At 38.8% G+C, this 10,016-nt stretch overlaps 1 long non-coding RNA gene across 1 annotated transcript; it reads left to right on the top strand.

The window, feature by feature from the left end:
• The first annotated feature begins 1,310 nt into the window (after positions 1–1,310).
• On the top strand, positions 1,311–7,085 carry LOC113623959 (uncharacterized). Its single transcript, XR_003434135.1, has 2 exons — positions 1,311–3,557; positions 6,442–7,085. It is a non-coding gene; the product is annotated as an uncharacterized LOC113623959 (long non-coding RNA).
• The last annotated feature ends 2,931 nt before the right edge of the window (positions 7,086–10,016 follow it).

Below are 10,016 nucleotides of genomic sequence, written 5' to 3'. Positions count from 1 at the left end.
TCAGTGAACCAGTGACAGCCTTCTCCATCTTTCTCTGGCCTCCTTGTTCCCACCCCTCCTTGTTCCCACTTTCATGCATTCACATTTGTATTCCAATTTAAAGGCAACTTCAAATATAACCATAAAAGAACCTTAAAATTCAAGCCCAACCTTTTTCTGCGACTACCTCCAGACACAGGATAAGCTGGATGACTCCGTGGATCTCCGTTGCCTTGGAGGAGGTGGGCTAGGAAGCCCTCGGAGACTCAGTCCAATGTAAATATTCTCGGATTCTGTGGTTCCCCTCTGCCGGATTAACCAAGACTCAAAGTACTCTTAACTCTTGCGAGTTGGCAGGGATGGCTATGAAGAAATTATAAATTAAATAGAGCCATTGAGCCACCTTGTGACCATTCCTGGGAACTGCGTTTCTTCATTGTGCACCGGAAACTTCTCCAGAGCCCATCAGTCTGAGATCCATCATCAAGAATTTACGGTAAACACAGCCACACAAAATTAAATTCTCTCTCCCAACCTCCAATAAGATGGGAGTAAAGGAATTTACAAAGTATAATCAATCCTACAAAAACCAAATAAAAAAAGGCAAGAAACATCTGTAAGAATAAAAAAATTTATTTATGCAAATATTGACCTAGGTCTTTAAAAAGTGGGAGATAGAAAACAGAGCTAACTATTCTAGAGCAAAAGTTACAACCTAAGTGTTTTCAAAGGTGGATGCCAATAAAAAGTGAGCAGATTCACCCTGAATCCCACGAGTTCCAGAGTTTAGCGGTACCAGGGACCATGGAGATGATAAACATGTGGTGATGGGTTAAAAATGGGGATGGGTAGAAAGTCTGTGTAAGAAATAATGGGATCCCCAGGTGTCCCCGCCCACCTCTTGCTTCCAGGAGTTGCTGCCACTCTTGCTGGAGGCTTATTATTTGCAGAAATGGAATGACAGAACCTCCAGATGAGGACACAGGACATGGGGAAAGGTGGAGGTGAGTCAGAGGGTCGAACACCAGGAGTTCAGTGAATATCTGCATTGGGTTTTTAGTTTATTTATTTATTTATTGGCTGCATTGGGTCTTTATTGCTGCATGTGTGCTTTCTCTAGTTGCGGTGAGCGGGAGCTGTTCTTCATTGAGGTGCGCGGGCTTCTCACTGCAGTGGTTTCTCTTGTTGCGGAGCACGGGCTTGAGGCACGAAGGGGCTTTAGTAGTCGTGGCTCATGGGCTCAGTAGTTGTGGCTCACGGGCTCTAGAACGCAGGCTCAGTAGTTGTGGCGCACGGGCTTAGTTGCTCCGTGGCATGTGGGATCTTCCCAGACCAGGGCTCGAACCTGTGTCCCCTGCATTGGCAGGCGGATTCTTAACCACTGTGCCACCAGGGAAATCCCAATATCTGCATCTTGAACGATGAGCTCCTCAGATTCCTTCCTTCCTTCTCCCCTCCCTTTCCCAGAATTTTGGCAGCCAGGCCAAAGATTTGGAATGTCCTCTCTGGAAAACCTGTCCCAAAAGAAAAGACTCACAAATACTGGAGATTCACCAACTACAAGTTAGTCTCATTGCAGATTACTCTATGTTGAAGGTCTCCAGTCATCAAGATAGATGAATATACATAAAGTTTCCAATCTACCTAGAATATATATATGAGATCATTTAAACACAGAAACGTATAGACAAATTAATAAAAATCCACGTTCCTGACCCTCAGACTTAACAGATATTTGCATTCAATCAGATATTCAGTTCTTCACATTAACATAAATGAGAGAATAAAACAACAAACAACAGAAAAAGGAAACAAAGGGGGAAAAAATGCAGAAAATCAAACTCACTTTCATTAATATTCTTGGATATGAGATGATATTGTACCCAAAAAGCAAGATAAGGATGTCATAAAAAAAAGAAATAAAGAATGAGATAGGATTCTCTAAAATAAAAACTGTCAACTGAAATAAAAGTTTCAAGAGAATTAGAAGATAAAAGTCAAGGAAATCTTCCTGAAAGTAAAACACACACAAAAAAGAGTGAGAAATGGAAAATGGGAGGAAATGATAAGAAATTTAGAAGGCCAATCTAAAAGCCAAAATTTGATTAGTTGGAGGTCTAGAGAAAGAAAATAGAGAGGAAAGCTGAAGGAAGGTGGTTATCGAAGAGAGAATATAAGAAAACTTACTAGAATTGAGAGATTTTAGTCTCCAGATTGAAAAGACCTAGCACGAAAAACAAAAAACTACCTGCACCCAGGAATGTCATCATGACATTTCAGAATTCCAAAGATAAATGATTTAAAAAAAAAAAAAAAAACAGAGAAAAAGCAGGTCACATACAAAAGAATCAAGGACCTGAATGATTTAAATGTTCCTAAGGTAATACCGAGACCTCGAAAACAATTCTGAGTGAAAAGGATATTTTATGTAGAATTCTATACTCATTCAAATTACCTGTTAAATGTGAAATGATGTATTCAAATATGCAAAGAGGTAAATGTTTCATTCCCTTACTCGCCTTCTCAGGAATCTATTGGAGGATATATTCTAGCAAAATGAAAAAGTACACCAGGAAAGAGGGAGACCTGAGATCCTGCAGGGCGGTGCCGCTGGCCTAGGAAGCAACCGATCTCGAGTGGACTGAGGACGTGGTCTCCAGAAACGCAAGTGGGAGAAATAATATTGATAGGTGATGGATGTTACAGAGCTGATGGAGCATGTGAAAAGAATGAGGAAAGGGACCAGGCTGTCTGAGAGCAGGGATAAAATCTGCCCGGTTTGCCACTGGATCTCCAGTGCCTAAGTGTTCCTGGCACATAGAAGTTGCCCAGTAAATCATGTTAAAGGAGTGAGTGAATGAACGCATAAACGAGAGTTGATGAAGCTTCACGTATGTGCTTTGAGCCAGGCAATACAGCAGACACCTAGAAATACAGGATAAATGTAATTTTAAATGCATAGCAAAATTCTCAAGAAAGCAAGGACAACTGAGGGACAAACAGGTTACTTAGAAATCATATTGCAGGGCTTTAATTTGCAGATGTCCAGAGATGCCACTGCTCCTTCTCCTCCCTGCTCAGTGAAATCAGGGCTGCATTCCCATCACCCCATCAGGAAAGCTCTTGCCGAGGTCAGAGCGATGCTGAATCTGAGATGTTGACTCATTAATTTCACTCCTTCCTGAAACACCTCCTTCACTTGGATCCCAGGACACTGCTCTCTGCCTCCCTCACTTGCTCTCCTCAGTCTCAGAGCCAGTGTCCTCTTCATCTTCCTTTTTTTTTTTAATGGATTATAGTTTATTTACAATGCTGTGTTAGTTTCAAGTGTACAGCAAAGTGAATCAGTTATACATATATCCACTCTTTTTTAGATTCTTTTCCCGTATAGGTCATTACAGAGTATTGAGTAGAGTTCCCTGTGCTAATCTGATTTCAGCTAATCCTGAGTTAGGACACGTACTCCATGAGGTATGTGTTGTTGTCTGCATTTGGCAAGTGGATAAATACAAGCTCAGCAAATTATGTAACTTGTCAGAATCACACCAGCAGAAAGGAAAACTCAGGCCCATTCCCAGGTGGGTCTGACTCCCATACCTGATCACTTATTTTCCCTGGAAGTCCATGCCCTAATGGATGGCCACTTTCACTTCTTGATATCTGTTGTAAAAACAGAGCAGTACTTTAGAAAATAATATGAGACATGTGTATACTATAATATCATCTGAGTATGGGACTTGACCCTGCACCACATAGAGGGATGTTATACACAACTGACTAGAGTTTACAAGTCCGTTTTTTAGAACTGATTAAATGTCTTTTATTAAAATTTAAATTCCCATAATATTGTAATAATAAGTGCTCACATAAAAAGCAAATAGAATAGACTCTGGTCATTTATAAAATAGCATTATATGAAACGAGTCTCAATAAATTTTAAAAGATTGAAATATTTAAAAGTATCTTTTCTGACCACAATGAAACTAGAAATCAATAATAGAAGAGAAACTGGAAATTTTACAAATATATGAAAATTAAACAACATACTGTTTTTTCAATGAAGGTATAATTGACATAAAACATACTCATTTCAGGTGTACAAAATAATGATTCAATGTATGTATATATTGCAAAACAATCACTACGATAAGTCTAGTTAACACCCATCACCAGACACAGTTACAGATTTTCTTTTCCTTGTGATAAGAATTTTTAAGGGCTTCCCTGGTGGCGCAGTGGTTGAGAGTCCGCCTGCCGATGCAGGGGATGCGGGTTCGTGCCCTGGTCCGGGAAGATCCCACATGCCGCAGAGCGGCTGGGTCCGTGAGCCATGGCCGCTGAGCCTGCGCGTCCGGAGCCTGTGCTCCGCAACGGAAGAGGCCACAACAGTGAGAGGCCCGCGTATCGCATGAAAAAAAAAAAGAAGTTTTAAGATCTACTCTCTTAGCAACTTTCAAATATACAGTACAGTGTTATTAACCACAGTCACGATGCTGTACATTACACCCCCTGGACTTATTTTATAACTGGAAGTTTGTACCTTTCGACCATCTTCACTCATTTCACTCCATCCCCCAGCCCCCTGCCTCTGGTAACCACTAATGTGTTCTCTGTATCTATGAGCTCGTTTTTTCATTTGTTTTTTTGTTTGTTTGTTTTAGATTCCACATATAAGTAAGATCATATGGTATTTTTCAATTAGCATAATACCCTCCATGTTGTTGAAAATGGCAGGATTTCCTTCTTTTTTTATGGTTGAATAATATGCCATTGTGTATGTATGTGTATATGTCTATCATATATATATACATAGTTCACATTTTCTTTGTCCATCGATGGACACTTCGGTTGTTTCCATGTCTTGACTATTGTAAATAATGTTGTAACGAACATGCGGGCATAGATATCTTTTCCAGTTAGTGTTTCTCTTTCTTTCAGATAAATACCCATATGTGGAATCGCTGAATCATATGGTAGTTCTATTTTAAATATTTTGAGGGACCTTCATACTGTTTTTCACAGTGACTGCACCAAGTTACATTCTCACCAACAGTGCTCGGGGCGCTCTCTTTTCTCCACATCCTTGCCAACACTTGTTATTTTTTATCTTTTTTACAACAGCAGTTCTAACAGGTGTGAGGTGATATCTCACGGTGGTTTTGATTTGTATTTCCCTGATGATTAGTGATGCTGAACATGTTTTCATGTACCTGTTGGCCATTTGTATGTGTTCTTTGGAAAAATATATATTCAGATCCTCTGCCCATTTTTAAATTGGGTTGTTTGGGGTTTTCAGATATATGATTTGCAAATGTTTTTTCCCATTTGGTAGGTTGCATTTTCATTTTGTTGATGTACAGCATAGTGACTACAGTTAATAATACTGTATTGTATATTTGAAAGTTGCTAAGAGACTAGACTTTAAAAGTCTTCATCACAAGAAAAAAAATAGGTAACTATGTATGGTGATGGATGTTAACGATACTTATTGTAGTGATCATGTCATAGTGTATACAAATATCGAATCATTATGTTATACACCTGCAGCTAATAATGTTATATGTCAATTATACCTCAGTAAAAAACAAAAACAAAACCCCAAAGCAATATGGTCTTGGCATAAAGACAGACATATAGACCAATGTAACAGGATAGAGAGCCCAGAAATAAACCCTCACATACATGGTCAAGAATCCAACTTCCCCAGAAGGCATTCCTACCAACTGTTCAGTCACTATGTGAGTGACTGAGTGGGAGCTCTCCCACAAGTTCTGGAAGCTTCTTGGCTTGACAGTAAGCCCAGGGCTCTCAGTTGCCGCCTTCCATCCCTGATGGCTGGTTGGTGGCAAGAAGACTGGTGAAAACAGCAGCAAAGCAAGTGGTAAGGGTAAATTTGTGATTTGTAGTAAGTCAACTTGCCCGGTTATAAAAATATCAACCATGTTGTGTGGCCATCTTCAAAACGTCAGATCTTAAGTCTGGAGAAGGAAGCTCACATCTTTCAGACCCATGAATATTATCCAGACTCTATTGCTCAGATAGGCAGAGCAGAGGTTTTAATTTTAATGAAGTCCAACCTACCAGTTTTTTCTTTTCAAAAGCGTGGATCACGCTTCTGGTGTTGCATCTAAAAAGTTATCGCCCAACATAAGGTCACTTAGGTTTTCTCCTATGTTATCTTCTATGAGTTCTATAGTTTTGTATTTTACATTTAGGTCTATGGGCTATTTTGAATTAATTTTTGTGAAGGGTGTAAGGTCTGGGTCTATATTCTCTCTCTCTCTCTCTCTTTTTTGCATGTGGATGTCCTGTTGTTCCAGCCCCATTTGTTGAAAAGACTATTCTTTCTTTTACCATTTAATTGCCTTTGCTCATTTGTCAAAGATCAGCTGACCATATTTGCCTGTGTCTACTTCTGGGCTCTCTATTCTCTTCCATTGATCTATTTGTCTTATTGCTCAGATTGGAATATCAGTGGAATTATTGGACAGTCTGTCTCAGCAACAAAAGCAAAGCTGTAGGAGCCTCAGCTAATTCGTTGACTTGATTCACAGAAAAGACATTGGACAATTTCTACAGTTTTGCTTGGTTATTTGCTGTCGTTTGGGCCCAGATGATACCAAGGCCATCTGAAATGTTTATTCAGGCGAGTGTGGTTCTGAATGGTGTGAAAAACAAGTAGCACAAAAATCTCTTTTTTAGAAAACAATTTGAATAAAGTCATTTTTAAAGGATTCTGAAGCTTAAGTCATGAACATAAACACCACCATTTAAAAGCAAGAGATGAAAAGGCTAATGAAGCTTCAGTTTAAAGACATCTTAGTGATGGTGAAGCTTAATTAGAAGAAATTTTACAAAATGAAAAATATGGAATAATGAAAATAATGAAACATGTTGATTATTTGTTACTTCTTTCCTAATATTATTTAAAATACTATTTAGAGTCAAAATGTTTTATTTGTTTAAAACATGTATTATTTACTTGAAAAAAAAGTGTATCAACTAACAAAATACCCAACTTATAAGACGTGTAGTTTGATTTACTGTGTTCACTATTGACCAAAACTTAAAATTCTAACTTCCCGAAATAAATATTTCATGAGTTATTTATTTTTTGGAAGGAGCATTTCAGGAACAACCTATAGATAAGGATTGGGTTCTAATTCCTCTTTATCCCTATAACATTCTCTCCTTTTATGATAAAATATAAACATGCAAAAAAACACACCCCTTGAATAGGCTCCTTTCTACATTTTTTTGCCTAATGAACTACATTAGGTAAATTACAAAGGTCAACCAAACTGTGGTTCTTTTCTACTTTGCAGGATTCTAAGACACTTTATAGTTCACACCACAGAAATAAGAAAAAACATCTTCAATGAATTCTTAACTGTAGAGAACTTATGAGAAGGAAATTAACACAATGTTACGCGATGACAAAATGAGGGCTGAAAGTCAACAAATTGAGCTCATTTTAAAAATGTCGGGCTTCCCTTGTGGTGCAGTGGTTAAGAATCTGCCTGCCAATGCAGGGGACACGAGTTCGAGCCCTAGTCCAGGAAGATCCCACATGCCGCGGAGCAGCAAAGCCCGTGCGCCACAAGTACTGAGCCTGCGCTCTAGAGCCTACGAGCCACAGCTACTGAAGCCCGTGTGCCTAGAGCCTGTGCTCCGCAACAAGAGAAGCCACCGCAATGAGAAGCCAGCGCACTGTAACGAAGAGTAGCCTCTGCTCGCCGCAACTAGAGAAAAGCCTGCGCAGCAACGAAGACCCAACGCAGCCATAAATAAATAAATAAATAAGAAAAAAGTGAATGGCTTTAAAATAAATATTCCCAGCCCTTTATAAGAACACACGATGACATGAGAATTCCCTGGTGGTCCAGTGGTTAGGACTCCACGCTTTCACTGTCGAGGGTACGAGGGTTCCCTGGTCAGGGAACTAAGATCCCACAAGCTGTGTGGCTGGGCCAAAAAAAAAAGAACACACGGTGACAATATCCATATGGTGCTTCAAACATCAACAGGAAGACTTCCAGACTGTTCTTTGGTCTATCCAGCCTGCTAGCAGAGGGGGAAGTGCTTATGGTGTTCCAGCCACAGAACTATGTAGCAAGTAGACAGAATTGTGGACATATTTCCCTCAGAGGACAACACAGACTTCTTAGTTGTTTTCAACTCTGAAAAGCCTCTATCACCTGGACTCTGCAGATGGTGCTGCTGGGAGTACAGTCCCCAAATCACTAAAAGGAAGCAGTAGTCCTTGAAGAAATGGCTGATTCCAGAGCTGGGCAGGCAAAGGGCAGAATGACCCTGGAACATCCTATTGTTTCAGAAAGTAAGGAAAATTCCAAAGAATTATGGGTGCATGCCAATGGCACACAGGAACTAGCTGAAAGATGCTCCCTTTGGTCAAATATAGGACAGTTTGAGCATCAAAATAAGGAATTTAAAAGAATTCATGAATTGATAATAAATAAGGGGCTGAGGACAAGCTCCTCTTTGTAGTGGAATGCCAGCTAATACATGTTTAAGGAACGACAGAGTTAGAAAATCACCATTTAGTAAACATCACAGTAATAATTGACTCAGGCAAGAATCAGCAATGGATGCTATCATTGGGTGCAAGTGTGCTGGGGAACAGGATGTTGTGAACAGTCACAAACATCTTCCCACCAATTCTCTGTTAATCACAAAGGGAAAAAAGGTGCCTTTATAGTGCGGACACCTGGCAAACACAACCTGAACCAAGTGATCCAAGTTAGCATCACAAAAAGTGGGACAAACTGACATCACTTGCCTCCTGGTATGGTGCACTGAGTATTCCTGACAGTGATGCATCAGGGAAAACTGGTCATTCTACAGAACACATGGTCTCCATTCTTCAAAATACCAATGTCTTAAAAGCAAAAAAAAAAAAAAAGGCTGAGAAAATGTTCGAGCTTAGAGACATGGTAACTAAATACAGTGCATGATTCTAGATTAAATCTTGGGAAAAGATGCTATAAAGGACAACACTGGGATAAAAAATTGAATGTTGACTGAATATTATGTATCAATATTAAATTTCCTGAATTTAATAATTGAACTGTGGCTGTGTAAGAGAATGTCCTACTTCTTAGGAAGCACATACTGAAGTATTCATGGGCAAAGGAGCGTGATGTCTTGAACTTGCTTTCAAATGGCTCAGAAAAGAATAATACGTATTATATTGTGAATCGAGGTTAAAGGCACATGGGAGTTTGTTATAATATTTTTACAACCTTTCTATAGGTCTAGCTCTTTTCAAAATAAAAAGTTTAATAGAAAAATAAGGTTGGGGCACTTCCGCTTCTGGTAATGGTTGAGTAAATCCTATGAAAGCAACCTCCACAGGGGGAAAAATTAAAAAAAAATAAACTCTGGACTTTGTACCAAAAATCAGCTAAATAAAGCCCCTAGAGAGTGAACTATTTACCAAATAAAAAAAATAAAAGTGAAACAATATCTCTAAAGGCTGAAAGAAAAAGAAAGTCAACCCAGAATTCTATATCCCATGAACACATCCTGCAGTAAAAAGGGAAAATAGACATTCTCAGTTAAAAGAGGAAAAAAAAAAAAAAGAATTCATTGCCAGCAGATTTGCAATACAATAAATGCTAAAGGAACTCCTACACGCTGAAGGTGTATGATACCAGATGGAAACTTGGGTCCTCAGAGAGGAATAAAGAGCATCAGTAAGTAAATATGTGGGTAGATATAAAAGTCTGTTTTTTCTTCTTCATTTCATTATAATATGTATGACTCTTTACACCTAAAAATGACAACATTGTCTTGTGGGGTTAATGAAATACATGTAAATGTGTGTACATACATACAATGTATACACACAGTGCTATGTATACTGGAGAAGGGATAAATGGATCTATATGTTACAAGTTTTCTATATTTAGTGTACTGCTAACTCTATATAGACTGTGAAAATTTAAGAATGAATAATGTAATCCCTGGAAAAACCACCAAAAAAAAAAAAAAGTGGAAAAAAAAAGTATAGCTAA

Source organism: Aethalodelphis obliquidens, unplaced genomic scaffold (genome assembly GCF_003676395.1).
Source record: "Aethalodelphis obliquidens isolate GAN/ISIS:26980383/991018 unplaced genomic scaffold, ASM367639v1 scaffold12, whole genome shotgun sequence".
In the NCBI taxonomy this organism is placed as follows: Eukaryota; Metazoa; Chordata; class Mammalia; order Artiodactyla; family Delphinidae; genus Aethalodelphis; species Aethalodelphis obliquidens.
The sequence above is the reverse complement of the archived record's forward strand: the minus strand, read 5'-3'. Positions and strand labels throughout refer to the sequence as shown.